At 47.2% G+C, this 14885-nt stretch overlaps 1 protein-coding gene across 2 annotated transcripts in view; it reads left to right on the forward strand.

The window, feature by feature from the left end:
* The first annotated feature begins 12499 nt into the window (after positions 1 to 12499).
* The window catches only part of LOC100090352 (neuropeptide Y receptor type 4-2-like), a 36657-nt gene continuing 34271 nt past the window's right edge, over positions 12500 to 14885 (forward strand). Inside the window, exon 1 of one of the 2 annotated variants that reach the window (XM_029059484.1) lies at positions 12500 to 12648. The gene's annotated coding sequence lies outside the window, so the exon portion shown is untranslated. The remainder of the gene's footprint in view (positions 12649 to 14885) is intronic. The other variant, XM_029059485.2, reaches the window with a different exon arrangement.

Here is a 14885-nt window from a genome sequence, read left to right on the forward strand (position 1 = left end):
AGTACAGTATAATACTATAGTGATTATTATATGCTAAGCACTGGGATTGATAACCCACTCCCCTCCCTTCCCTCTTCTCTGCCCACACCCCATCCCAGTTCTCCTGTCCCACCGCCACCTCTCATTCCCCTCTCCCTGCCCAGGTCCCCGTCACCTCTTTTCCATTCCAACCCTCCCCTCCCGCAGCTCCCTATCCCTTCCCTCCTCCTCCCCCACTGCTCCTGCCAGGTGTGGCCTTTGGAATGCCTGCTCCATTATAGGTAAGCTACCTTTCATCCTTGACCTTTTCCTTTCCCGCTCTCTTCTCCTCCTCGCCCTTACGGAGAACTGGCTCACCCCTAAAAACACGGTCTCTTCTGCTGCTCTCTCCAGCGGAGGCCTCTCCTTCTCTCACTCCCCCAGATTTACTGGGAAAGGAGGAGGCATCGGCTTACTTCTTGCACCCCAGTGCTGCTTCCGCACTATCCCTCCTCCCCCCTCCCTCTCCTTCCCCTCCTTTGAAGCCCATATTATTCACCTCTACCACCCCTTTCAGATTCTTATAGCCGTCATCTACCGCCCCCTTGGCTCAACCTCCAATTTCTTTAACCACCTTGACCCCCTTCTCACCTTTCTTCTCTCCTTCTCTCTGTCCACTCTGATTCTCAGAGACTTCAACATCCACATGGATGTACCCGCTGACCTCTCTGCCTCCCTCCTGCTATCAGTCCTAGACTCTGCCAACCTCCTGCTCCACCACACCTCGCCCATTCACCAAGTTTGTCACACCCTCGATCTCGTCATCTCTTACAGCTGCGCTATCTCCTCCCTCACCAACTCTGAAATCCCTCTCTCGGACCATAATCTTCTCACCTGCCTCCTTTCTAACACTCCCTCCTCCTGCAAATCTGTATTACTCCCCCACAGAGACCTCCACTCTCTTGACCCCATCCATCTCTCCCAAAGCACCTCACCCACCTTGCCTCCCTATCCTCTTTTCCCACTCTCTATGATCAGGTTACCGCTCTCAACTCTACCCTCTTTACTCATCTCAACTCGCTCGCTCCCGTTTCCCTCCGCCACTCTCGCTCCACTAACCCTTCACCACCTCCTTCTTCTTGCCAAATCCAATGGCTCCTACTCCATTCTGATCCTCCTTGACCTCTCTGCTGCCTTTGACACTGTCGACTATCCCCTCCTCCTCCATACCTTATCTCACCTTGGCTTCACGGACTCTGTCCTCTCCTGGTTCTCCTCTTACCTCTCTGGCCGGTCATTCTCGGTCTCCTTCGCTGGAGCCTCCTCCCCCTCCCATCCTTTAACTGTTGGAGTTCCTCAAGGGTCAGTTCTTGGCCCTCTTCTGTTCTCCATTTACACTCACTCCCTCGGTGAACTCATTCGCTCTCACGGCTTCGACTACCATCTCTACGCAGATGACACGCAGATCTACATCTCCGCCCCTGTCCTCTCCCCCTCCCTTCAGGCTCGCATCTCCTCCCGCCTCCGGGACGTCTCCACCTGGATGTCGGCCCGCCACCTAAAACTCAACATGAGCGAGACTGAGCTCCTCATCTTCCCTCCCAAACCCGGTCCTCTCCCAGACTTCTCTATCACCGTGGATGGCACGACCATCCTTCCCGTCTCTCAGGCCCGCGATCTCGGTGTCATCCTTGACTCGTCCCTCTCGTTCACCCCACACATCCTATCCGTTACCGAGACCTGCCGGTTTCACCTCTACGATATCGCCAAGATCCGCCCTTTCCTCTCCACCCAAACGGCTACCTTACTGTTACGGGCTCTCGTTATATCCCGGCTAGACTACTGTGTCAGCCTTCTCTCTGACCTCCCTTCCTCCTCTCTCGCCCCGCTCCGGTCTATTCTTCACTCCGCTGCCCGGCTCATCTTCCTGCAGAAACGATCTGGGCATGTCACTCCCCTTCTTAAACAACTCCAGTGGTTGCCTATCGACCTCCGCTCCAAACAAAAACTCCTCACTCTAGGCCTTGAGCCTTCAAGGCTCTCCATCACCTTGCCCCTTCCTACCTCTCCTCCCTTCTCCCTTTCTACCGCCCACCCCGCACGCTCTGCTCCTCTGCCGCCCACCTCCTCACCGTCCCTCGGTCTTGCCTATCCCGCCGTCGACCCCCGGGTCACGTCCTCCTGCGGTCCTGGAACACCCTCCCTCCTCACCTCCGCCAAACTGATTCTCTTTCCCTCTTCAAAACCTTACTTAAAAATCACCTCCTCCAAGAGGCCTTCCCAGACTGAGCTCCTCTTCCCCCTCTACTCCCTCTGCCATCCCCCCTTTACCTCTCCGCAGCTAAACCCTCATTTTCCCCTTTTCCCTCTGCTCCTCCACCTCTCCCTTCCCATCCCCACAGCACTGTACTCGTCCGCTCAACTGTATATATTTTTGTTACCCTATTTATTTTGTTAATGAATTGTACATCGCCTTGATTCTATTTAGTTGCCATTGTTTTTACGAGATGTTCTTCCCCTTGACTCTGTTTATTGCCATTGTTCTCGTCTGTCCGTCTCCCCCAATTAGACCGTAAGCCCGTCAAACGGCAGGGACTGTCTCTATCTGTTGCCGACTTGTTCATCCCAAGCGCTTAGTACAGTGCTCTGCACATAGTAAGCGCTCAATAAATACTATTGAATGAATGAATGAATGAATGAATGAATAACCCTCAGCCCTGGATCTCTGCCTCTGTCTGCCTCCTTCACTCTTATGCTCGAGCTGTCGAGCACTGCTGGCGAAGGTCTAAGCAGCAAGCCAAACTTATTCACTTCAAAGTTATCCTTTCCTGCCTTAACTCTGCCCTCTCCTCCGCCAGGCAAAACTTCTTTTCTTCCCTCATTGATGCCCATGCCCGTCATCCCCACCAATTGTTCCGGACTTTTAACTCTCTCCTCAGGCCCCCTGTTCCTCCCCCTCCCCTCCCCTCCCCTCCAACGATCCGTCTACCTACTTCATCACGAAAATTAACACAATAGGGTCTCAGCTCCCTAAAATCACCCCTCCCCCTTCTGCTTTCCCCACTCCCCAACCCTCTCCCGTACTTTCCCATCCTTCCCTGCAGTATCCTCAGAGGAGATCTCCTCCCTCCTCACAAGTGCCACCCTCTCGACCTGTGCTTCAGACCCCATTCCCGCTCACCTTATAAAAGCTATCACCCCCTTCCTTCCTCCCCTCCTTAACTTCTATCTTTAACCACTCACTCTCCAGTGGCTTCTTCCCCTCTGTCTTCAAACATGCCCATGACTCCCCCATCCTAAAAAAACTTTCTCTCGACCCCACTTCCCCTTCCAGTTATCATCCTATCTCCCTCCTACCCTTCCTTTCCAAACTCCTAGAATGAGTCATCAACACTCACTACCTTGAATTCCTCAACTCCAACTCTCATTCATTCATTCATTCATTCATTCATTCAATATTCAATAGTATTTATTGAGCACTTACTATGTGCAGAGCACTGTACTAAGCGCTTGGAATGAACAAGTCGGCAACAGATAGAGACAGTCCCTGCCGTTTGACGGGCTTACAGTCTAATCGGGGGAGACGGACAGACAAGAACGATGGCAATAAATAGAGTCGAGGGGAAGAACATCTCATAAAAACAATGGCAACTAAATAGAATCAAGGCGATGTACAATTCATTAACAAAATAAATAGGGTAAAGAAAATATATACAGTTGAGCAGACGAGTACAGTGCTGAGGGGATGGGAAGGGAGAAGGGGAGGAGCAGAGGGAGATGGGGGGAAACAAGGGTTAAGCTGCGGAGAGATGGGGGGGCGGTAGAGGGAGTAGAGGGAAAAGGGGAGCTCAGTCTGGGAAGGCCTCTTGGAGGAGGTGAGTTTTGAGTAGGGTTTTGAAGAGGGAAGAGAATCAGTTTGGCGGAGGTGAGGAGGGAGGGTGTTCCAAGACCGTGGGAGGACGTGGCCCAGGGGTCTACGGCGGGATAGGCGAGACTGAGGGATGGTGAGGAGGTGGGCGGCGGAGGAGCGGAGTGTGTGGGGTGGGCGGTAGAAAGAGAGAAGGGAGGACAGGTAGGAAGGGGCAAGGTGATGAAGCCTCTAGGCCTTGAAGCCTAGAGTGAGGAGTTTTTGTTTAGAGCGGAGTTTGATAGGCAACCACTGGAGGTGTTTAAGAAGGGGAGTGACATGCCCAGATCGTTGCCAACTCTCTCCTGGACCCCCTCCAATCTGGTTTCCATCCCCTCCACTCCACCGAGACTGCCCTCTCAAAAGTCAACCATGACCTCCTTCTTGCCAAATCCAATGGCTCCTACTCTATCCTAATCCTTTTCGACCTCTCAGCTGCCTTTGACATTGTCGACCATCCCCTTCTCCTCCACACTTTATCTCACCTTGTCTTCACGGACTCTGTCCTCTCTTGGTTCTCTTATCTTTCTGGCTGTTCATTCTCAGTCTCCTTCACCGCCTCCTCCCCCTCTCATCCACTAACTTAGGGGTTCCTCAAGGTCAGTTCTCGGCCCTCTTCTGTTCTCCATCTATACTCACTCCCTTGGTGAACTCATTTGTTCCCATGGCTTCAACTATCATCTCTATGCTGATGACACCCAAATCTACATCTCCTCCCCTGTTCTTTCCTACTCCCTTCAGGCTCGTATCTCCTCCTGCCTCCAGGACGTCGCCACCTGGATGTCTGCCCACCACCTAAAACTCAACATGTCCAAAACTGAGCTCCTTATCTTCCCTCCCAAACCCTGTCTTCTTCCTGACTTCCCTGTCACTGTGGACAGTATGACCATTCTTCCTGTCTCTCAAGCCCACAACCTTGGTGTCATCCTTGACTCAGCTCTTTCATTCACCCCATATATCCAATTCGTCACCAACACCTGCCGGTTTCACCTTTACAGTACCGCCAAGATCCGCCCTTTCCTCTCAATCCAAACAGCTATCATGCTGGTACAAACTCTCACAATATCCCGGTTGGATTACTGGACAGCCTTTTCTCTGACCTCCCTTCCTCCTTTCTCTCCCCTCTCCAGTCATTCTGATGCCTGGATCATCTTCCTGCAGAAACGCACTGAGCATGTCACTCCCCTCCTTAAAATCCTCCAGTGGTTGCCCATCACCTCTGCGCAAAACAAAAACTTCTCACTCTGGGCTTCAAGGCTCTCCATCACCTTGCCCCCTCCTACCTCACCTCCCTTCTCTGTCAGCCAAACTAACTCCCTTCCCCTCTTCAAAGCCCTACTGATAGCTCACCTCTTCCAGAAGGCCTTCCCAGGCTGAGCTTCCCCTTTTCCATCTGCTCCCTCTCTGCTCCCCCTCTGCCCTAGGCTCCCTCCCCCTTCCCCTCTTCACCTCCCCTTAGCTGAGCCCCCTTTCCCTCTGCTGCTCCCCCCTCCCTTCCCTTCCCCTCAGAACTGTTCTCATTTGTATATTTTAATTACCCTATTTATTTTGTTAATGAGGTGTCTATCCCCTTGATTCTATTTATCGTGATTATGTTGTCTTGTTTTTGTCCGTCTGTCTCCCCCGATTAGACTGTAAGCCCATCATTGGTCAGGGACTGTCTCTATCTGTTGCAGAATTGTATATTCCAAGCGCTTAGTACAGTTCTCTGCATATAGTAAGCACTCAATAAATACTATTGAATGAATGAAAAAATATGGGGATGAAGACTGTGAGCCCCACACGGGCCAACCTGATGACCTTGTATCTCCCTCAGCGCTTAGAACAGTGGATGGCAAATAGTAAGCGCTTAACAAATACCATCATTATTATTATTATTATCCAGATCTCTGTACTGTGGGGCTGAGGGTGTGGTGACTATCAGGTGCTTAAATGAAGCAGATCCACATGTGTAGGTGAGGCAGAAGGGAGGAGATGAGGGAAGGCCTCTTGGAGGTTCCTTCTCCTTCAATCAATTCGACAGGTTTATTGAGTGCTTACTGTGGGCAGAACACTGTACTAAGCACTTGGGAGTGTATGATATAACAATATAACAGAGTTGGTAGACACGTTCCCTCTCCTTTGTCCCCACCCTCCCAGACTTGTTTGGAGAATAACGAACAATAGTCTGGACATTAGAATGGCCATCTCACACCCGTGAGACTATGAAAAGTCTTATGAGAAAGGAGTGGAGATGTGCCCCAGGGAATCCCGTGTGAGCATCCTCTCAGCCCACTTGAATATAAAAGTTCTCCCTCTTGCCTTCTCCCTTTTCTCCCAGGATAGAGAAGGAAGGAGGACTCAAGCAACACAACTCCTGAAAATATGCTCCTTTCATGATGCTGTTTCCGGAGCTTAACCTACACAGAGGTCAAATTGGAAGCAAGATGGCAACAGATCCAAAAGACAGTGTTTATTCTCCCTCCTTTTCAGGTGCCCTGCCTGTCGAAGTACACACCCTGGCCACCTAAAAGAGGTTGGAGACCTGTGAAATCTCCTGTCACCTCAATTTCAAGTCTGGAAACGTCTTCAGAATACACCTGCTTTTAAGCAGCATGGCCTGGTGGATAGAGCAGGGGCCTAGGACTCAGAAGGACCCTGGTGCTTAGAACAGTGCCCAGTACTTAGAACAGTGCTTGGCACACACTAAGTGCTTAACAAATACAATTATTATTATTTTTATTGTTGTTCTAATCCCAGTTCCGCCACTTTGCTGTGTTACCTTGGGCAAGTCCCTTCACTTCTCTGTACCTCAGTTGCCTCATCTGTAAAATGGGGATTGAGACTGTGAGTCCTCGTTGGATAGGAACTGTGTCCAACTCGATTTACTTAGTACAGTGCCTGGCACAAAGTAAGCACTTAAATATCATAATTAATATTTTTATTAGTGGATAGAGTGCAGGGCCTGGGAGTCAGAAGGACCTTTGTTCTAATCCTGGCTCCTTCACTCGTCTGCTGTGTGACCTTGGTCAAGTCACTTAACTTCTCTGTGCCTCAGTTACCTTATCTGTAAAATGGGGATTGAGACTGTGAGCCCCACGTGGGACAGGGACTGTGTCCAACCTGTTGAGCTTGTATCTACTCTAGTGCTTGACAGATAGTAAGTGCTTAACGAATACTGTCATTATTATTACTAATATTATTTATGTGTGTGTAGGAAGGAAGAACTACCTCTCTGCGGAGGTAGGATGTGCAAGCTGTTGACTGTATGATCCTTCATCATCACTGGTGTTTGTTGAGTGCTTACTTTGTGCCGATCACTATACGAAGCCCTTTGTGGATAAGGATTGCGTTTACCAGCTCTATTGCACTTAGTACAGAAAGCGCTCATGAAATACTATTTATTGATTGACTGAATGATCTGTAGAGTTTTATATGCTCTTGCAATAAGGCTGCAATATCTGGCTGATGGCCGGCACAGGAGTTTGAGCTTCCTGGGGAAAGGCAAGGTATTATCATTAATATCTGCTTCCTGATGAATAGCCACATTTGGATTTTCAAAACCCTTCCAGATTTTTCAGTTCAACTCAATCCAATTTCATTTGCATTTATTGAGGACCCCCTGGGTACAGGCACAGGAGGTCTCCAAACAATGGGAAATGTGCCTGTTTCCATAGAAGCAAATTTTCCATAAGAAAGATTGTCCTTTTCATTACATTTTAATCAGCACCAACTATTCTATAGTTGGGATTGCCTCCGACTTTCAGTGAGTCATCCCTTTCTTGTCCAGCTTCTCAAATTGGTCCCTCGCCTTTCTGTGAATCTTTCTGCCGGCAGGAGGTGTGAACCACGTGCCCGGCTACACAAAAGCACTTTATATAAACCTGAGAGGCAAGAATGGCAAATGCCTGCAACAGGGTTGGTTTGCTCTGACCCAGAGAAGAGGAGGTGGGTAGAGCCAGCTTCTTGCCCGCTAAATGCTTTGCCAAATAATTATGGCATTTATTGAGCATTTGTTTCATGCTGAGCACTGGGGTATTCATTCAATTCAATCATATTTATTGAGCGCTTCCTGTGTGCAGAGTACTGTACTAAGATTTTGGGAGAATACAATAGAACAATGAACAGACACATTCATTCATTCATTCAAACGTATTTACCGAGGGCTAACTGTGTGCAGAGCACTGTAATAAGTACAATTAATAATTGTAGTTTTGGAGGTAGAAATCTAGACTCTACGATTGGCCTGAATCCACGTACCCTCTTTTAGTTCAATCCTGAGTAGAAATCATGGAGCCAGAAGCTCAGGGAATAAAAGGAATCAGGATGAAGGGTTAAGAGAAATCTTTAAAGAAAGGCCTAAAACTTCTTTCCCAACTTTTTTTGGTTTGTGTTTGCATGGAAATCAGGAGGTGAAATCTGAATGTGTGTTTTTCACAAACACATGCTTTTCAATGTCTTAGTCCAAAGACTTGGGGAGCACTAAAAAGAAGTGGGAAGATTTGTAGAAGGAAATGTGAGACTGAGCTCCTCATCTTCCCTCCCAAACCCGGTCCTCTCCCAGACTTCTCTATCACCGTGGATGGCACGACCATCCTTCCCGTCTCTCGGGCCCGCGATCTCGGTGTCGTCCTTGACTCGTCTCTCTCGTTCACCCCACACATCCTATCCGTTACCGAGACCTGCCGGTTTCACCTTTACAATATCGCCAAGATCCGCCCTTTCCTCTCCACCCAAACGGCTACCTTACTGCTACGGGCTCTCGTTATATCCCGGCTAGACTACTGGGTCAGCCTTCTCTCCGATCTCCCTTCCTCCTCTCTCGCCCCGCTCCGGTCTATTCTTCACTCCGCTGCCCGGCTCATCTTCCTGCAGAAATGATCTGGGCGTGTCACTCCCTTTCTTAAACAACTCCAGTGGTTGCCTATCAACCTCCGCTCCAAACAAAAACTCCTCACTCTAGGCTTCAAGGCTCTCCATCACCTTGCCCCTTCCTAAGTTCCCTCATCTGTAAAATGGGGATTAAGACTGTGAGCCCCATGTGGGACAACCTGATTCCCCTGTGTCTACCCCAGCGCTTAGAACAGTGCTCGGCACATAGTAAGCGCTTAACAAATACCAACATTATTATTATTACCTCTCCTCTCTTCTCTCTTTCTACCGCCCACCCCGCACGCTCCGCTCCTCTGCCGCCCACCTCCTCACCGTCCCTCGGTCTCGCCCGTCCCGCCGTCGACCTCCGGGCCACGTCCTCCCGCGGTCCTGGAACGCCCTCCCTCCTCACCTCCGCCAAACGGATTCTCTTCCCCTCTTCAAAACCCTACTTAAAACTCACCTCCTCCGAGAGGCCTTCCCAGACTGAGCTCCTCTTCTCCCTCTACTCCCTCTACCGCTCCCCCTTCACCTCTCTGCAGCTTAACCCTCTTTTCCCCCCATTTCCCTCTGCTCCTCCCCCTCTCCCTTCCCATCCCCTCGGCACTGTACTCATCTGCTCAACTGTATATATTTTCATTACCCTATTTATTTTGTTAATGAAATGTACATCACCTTGATTCTATTTAGTTGCCATTGTTTTTACGAGATCTTCTTCCCCTTGACTCTATTTATTGCCATCGTTCTTGTCTGTCCGTCTCCCCCGATTAGACCGTAAGCCCATCAAACGGCAGGGACTGTCTCTATCTATTGCCGACTTGTTCATTCCAAGCGCTTAGTACAGTGCTCTGCACATAGTAAGCGCTCAATAAATACTATTGAATGAATGCATGAATGAATGAGATTGGAATACGTGAATTCAAAGCCAAATGGGTCAAATGAAGAGAGTTTTTTATGGTTTTGATGTATTAAACCTTTGGAGAGGAAGGTTCGGCAGTTTGATTTCTGTCTTGCCATGATATTTTACAGGAAGCCTCCATTTTCCAACACATCCCATTAGGGATATTGCTGTACAAAGGTCTTTCAGAACAAATAGGGACCACTTTGAAAGTGTGCAGTCAAAACTGTAGATTCAATCTGTTTAATGATATACTGTACTCTTTCAAGTACTTAGTACAGTGTTTGGCACACAGTAAGTGCTCGATCAATTCAACTGAATGAATGAATGAATTCAGTCCAACACTAAAGCCCTGTGAATCCACTTGATATGATCTAGACTGTGAGCTCGTTGTGGGCAGAGAATGCATCTTTTAGCTGTTGTATTGTATTCCCCCAAGTGCTTAGTACAGTGCTTTGCACACAGTAAGCGCTCAATAAATCTGAGTGAATGGTTAGAGATAATATTCACTGAAAGAACATAGTCACACTGTATTCCCGAAGGATGACCTTCATTAGAGGACCAGTGTGGCCTAGGGGAAAGACCACAGGCCTGGGAGTCAAAGGGCCTGGGCTCTAATCTGGGATAGGCCATCTGCCTGCTGTACGACTTTGGACAAATCACTTAATTTCTCTGTGCCTCAACTACCTCATCTGTAAAATGGGGCTTCAATACCTGTTCTCCCCACTACATAGAATATCAGTCAGTCAGTTGTATTTTTTGAGCGCTTACTGAGGGCAGAACACTATACTAAGTGCTTGGGAGCATACAATATAACAATTCATGAACACATTCCCTGTCCCCAGTGAGTTTACAGTCTAGGGGAGGAGACAGACATTAATATAAATAGATGAACTACAAGCATGGACGTAAGTGCTGTGGGGCTGGGAGGAGGGAAGAATAAAGGGAGCGAGTCGAGGTTGTGCCGAAGGGAGGGGAAGAAAGGAAAGGAGGCCTTAGTCAGGGAAGGCCTCTCGGAACATGTGCCCTCAGTAAGGCTTTGAAGGAGGGGAGACTAATCGTCTGTTGGATTCTCCCACTCCTTTCTGCGGCCCCCTTGCACCTTTTACTCACCTCTCCCTCAACCCCACAGCTCTTATGTACATATCCCCGCTCCACTGTGTTTCTGCTGTGTGACCTTGGAAAGTCACTTCACTTCTCTGTGCCTCAGTTCCCTCTTCTGTAAAATGGGGATTAAAGCTGCGAGCCTCATATGGGGCAAGGACTGTGTCCAACTTAATTTGCTTGTACCCACCTCAGTGTTTAGTACAGTGGTTGGCACATAGTAAGTGCTTAAGAAATACCACAGTTATTTTGTAGAGAAGCAGCATGGCATAGTGGCTAGAGCACAGGCTTAGGACTCAGAAGGTCATGGATTCTAAACCAGGCTCCAGCACTTGTCTGCTGTGTGACCTTAGGCAAATCAAAAATGGGGATTGATACTGTGAGCCCCTGTGGGACAGGTTTTGGGTCCAACCTTATCTACTTGTATCCACCCCAGTGTTTAGTACAGTGGATGACACATAGTAAATGCTTGACAAATACCATTATTATTATATCCATAATTTATTCATATGAATGTCTGCATCTGCCTCTATACTGTAAGCTTATTGTGGAGAGACAACATGTCTACCAACTCTGTTATAGTGTATTCTCCCAAGTGCTTAGTACTGTGCTCTATACACAATAAGTGCTCAATAAATAAGATTTATTGATGGGCTGATTACTCTTTTCTATTTTATTTAGCAACAGAGAGAATCTGAGTAAGTAGGGTGAGGTGTTACCTCCTGTAAATAATAATGTTGGTATTTGTTAAGCGCTTACTATGTGCAGAGCACTGTTCTAAGCGCTGGGGTAGATATAGGGTCATTAGGTTGTCCCATGTGAGGCTCACAGTCTTAATCCCCATTTTACAGTTGACGTAACTGAGGCACAGAGAAGTTAAGTGACTTGCCCATAGTTACACAGCTGACAAGTTGCAGAGTCGGGAATCGGTGGCAGTAAATTGTATTGGTGGTTCAGTGGTGCATTGGTGGTTCAGTGGTAGAATTCTCACCTGCCACATGGGAGGCCCAGGTTCGGTTACCGGCCAATGCATCGAGATCTTAGGAGAAGCAGCGTGGCTCAGTGGAAAGAGCCTGGGCTTGGAAGTCAGAGGTCATGGGTTTGAATCCCGGCTCTGCCACTTGTCAGCTGTGTGACTCTGGGCAAGTCACTTAACTTCTCTGTGCCTCAGTCACCTCATCTGTAAAATGGGGATTAAGACTGTGAGCCCCACATGGGACAACCTGATTCCCGTGTGTCTACCCCAGCACTTAGAACAGTGCTCTGCACATAGTAAGCGCTTAACAAATACCAACATTATTATTTTTAAGTCACTTCATTTCTCTGGGCCTCAGTTTCTCATCTGTAAAATGGAGATTAAGACTGTGAGCCTCATGTGGGACAACCTGATTACCCTGTATCTACCCCAGCGCTTAGAACAGTGTCTGGCACATAGTAAGCGCTTAACAAATACCAACATTATTAAATGGGCTTTCAAACATGGGAAAAAGAATTCCAGAAAAGAGAAAAACAAATGATCATGTAGACATGCTCTGTGTGTGTGTGTGTATGTGTGTGTGTGCGCAGGAACGCATATGCGAATCAGGAAAAAAAACAGTTAAGTGTGATTAACTGCCTGAGACAATATATTACGAGGAGTGATTCTCCACTCTGGTGGAAATGGCTGGAACACAATATTCTTGTTCTAATGACATCAAGGTTGTTCACTCCCACCAACCTCTTCCTTATTCTCTCTGTGATTGGCCAACCGAAACCTCCTCAAATGTGGTTTACAGTTGTTTCAGAATAATCTGATCATTTCAGTAGAACTCTTCCTTCCTCCTTCTCGCTTACAGATATTTTCCTCAGTCCCACAACAGGCTCTTAACTTCCATCAGCCACAAATTTCTAAACACTCGTCCTCAGGGAAGCACCAAACTATCTCAATATGGTAAGTCACCTATGGATTTCTTTGATAGAAGGGCTCAGGAATAGCCTTCAGCTTAAGTTTTGATACTCAGTGAATCATGCTATATATTGGGAGGAAGGGAGGAATCTGAAGATCGACAATCCTGTGGGAACGCTAATCTCTTTGAAGTATTTAGAAATCTCACTTGGCAATTGGATTAGAGATGAAGTGGGTTTTGTGGGTCTGAAATATGTTATACGTCTTCACGAGGAGGAATGAAGCGTGTCACAAAATCATTCTGGGAAACACAATTGAGAGGATTCAAATTTTTTTTGACAGAGGAATGCTCTGGGGTCATACTTGAGACTAAATGAGATTATGGGAATCTGGGAAGTCATAATAAATAGGGCTGAGTCAGTCGGTCAGTCGAGAGGAATGGAGATTCTTGAGGTATCTCTAGACTGTAAGCTCGTTGTGGGCAGGGAATGTGTCTGTTATATTGTTTTCTGGTGCTCTCCCTAGCATTGAGTTCAATCATTTATTCAATCATATTTATTGAGTGCTTACTATGTGCAAAACACTGTACAAAGTGCTTGGGAGAGTACAGTAATAATAATGATGATGTATTTGTTAAGCATTTACTATGTGCTGAGCACTGTTCTAAGCGCCGGGTTAGATACAAGCTTATCCCAAGTGGGGCAAACAGTCTTAATCTCTATTTTACAGATGATGTAACTGAGGCACAGAGAAGTTAAGTGACTTGCCCAAAGTCACACAGCTGACAAGTGCAGAGCGGGGATTAGAATACGTGACCTCTGACTCCCAAGCCCATGCTCTTTCCACTAAGCTACACTGCTTCTCAATACAATAATAATAATAATTATAATGATGGTTGTGGTATTTGTTAAGCACTTACTATGTGCCAGGCACTGTACTAGCTGCAGGGATGGATACAGGCAAATCGGGTTGGACACAGTCCCTGTCCCAAATGGGGCTCACAGTTTTAATCCCCTTTGTAAATTCCAAGCGCTTAGTGCAGTGCTCTGCACATAGTAAGCGCTCAATAAATACTATTGAATGAATTTTACAGATGAGGTAGCTGTGGCACAGAGAAGTGAAGTGACCTGTCCAAGGTTACACAGCAGTCAAGTAGCAGAGGCAGAAATAGAACCCATGACCCATAACTCCTAGGCCGTTGCTCTATCCACAACAAGCATATCCCCTGCCCACAATGAGTTACAGTGCCCTACACACAGTTAAGCGCTCAATATATATGATTGATTGAAGTACCATTCAAATGTTGAAAGCCAGTTCTAGAATTGAAATAGCACTAAGGGAAAAGTAAATACTGCAAATGTAGCACTAGGAGAAATTTGCAGAACCCTGTTACAAGGTGTCCAAAGAATTTGCAAAACGAGATGGACAAGTTTCGAAAGACAAATTTAGAGTCAGCAGACCTAGGTTCTGATCGGCTCTGTCAGTAACTGCTGTCACTTAACTTCTTTGTGCGTCGATTTCTTCCTTCCCAAAATGGGATGAAATACCTCTTCTCCCTATCATTCACTCATTTGTTCACTCACATTTATTGAGCGCTTACTGTGTGCAGAGCACTGTACTAAGCGCTTGGAGAGTACAATTCAGCAATAAAGACAATCCCTACACACACGAAGTTTACAGTATAGAGAGGTTTACACTCAATCAATTGGCGATATTTATTGAATGCTTACTGTGTGCAGAGCACTGCACTACGCTTATGGGAGGGTAACCATGAGATCTGTGTGGGACACAGATTATGTCTGACCTGATTGTCTTATATTTAATCCAGTGCTTTGTAGAGTCCTTGGCCCATACTAAGTGCTTAAAGAGCACAGTTATTATTAAAACTATTATTATTATCATGATTATTATTGGATCTCTACCAAGATTCAGAGGCTCAGAAAACCTCGAGGGATAAGGCAAAGTTTGGTTACTTGAATCGAGCTTGATCTTGGGTCAATTCTGGGATATCGCTGTCAGATGCCAGATCATTTAGGGAAGAAAGAATGGTGATAGAAGATGGTGAGAAGGAAATGGGAATGGAGGAGTGAAATGGGAAGAGAAGAATGAGTGTGGTGGCATTTGGGAAATATCAGGAACACTTTTTTCTCTTTTAATAATAATAATGTTAATGATGTTGGTATTTATTAAGCGCTTACTATGTGCAGAGCACTGTTCTAAGCGCGGGGCTAGATACACGGTAATCAGGTTGTCCCACATGAGGCTCACCGTCTTAATCCCCA

This window comes from Ornithorhynchus anatinus, chromosome 3, assembly GCF_004115215.2.
Source record: "Ornithorhynchus anatinus isolate Pmale09 chromosome 3, mOrnAna1.pri.v4, whole genome shotgun sequence".
NCBI classification, from domain to species: Eukaryota; Metazoa; Chordata; class Mammalia; order Monotremata; family Ornithorhynchidae; genus Ornithorhynchus; species Ornithorhynchus anatinus.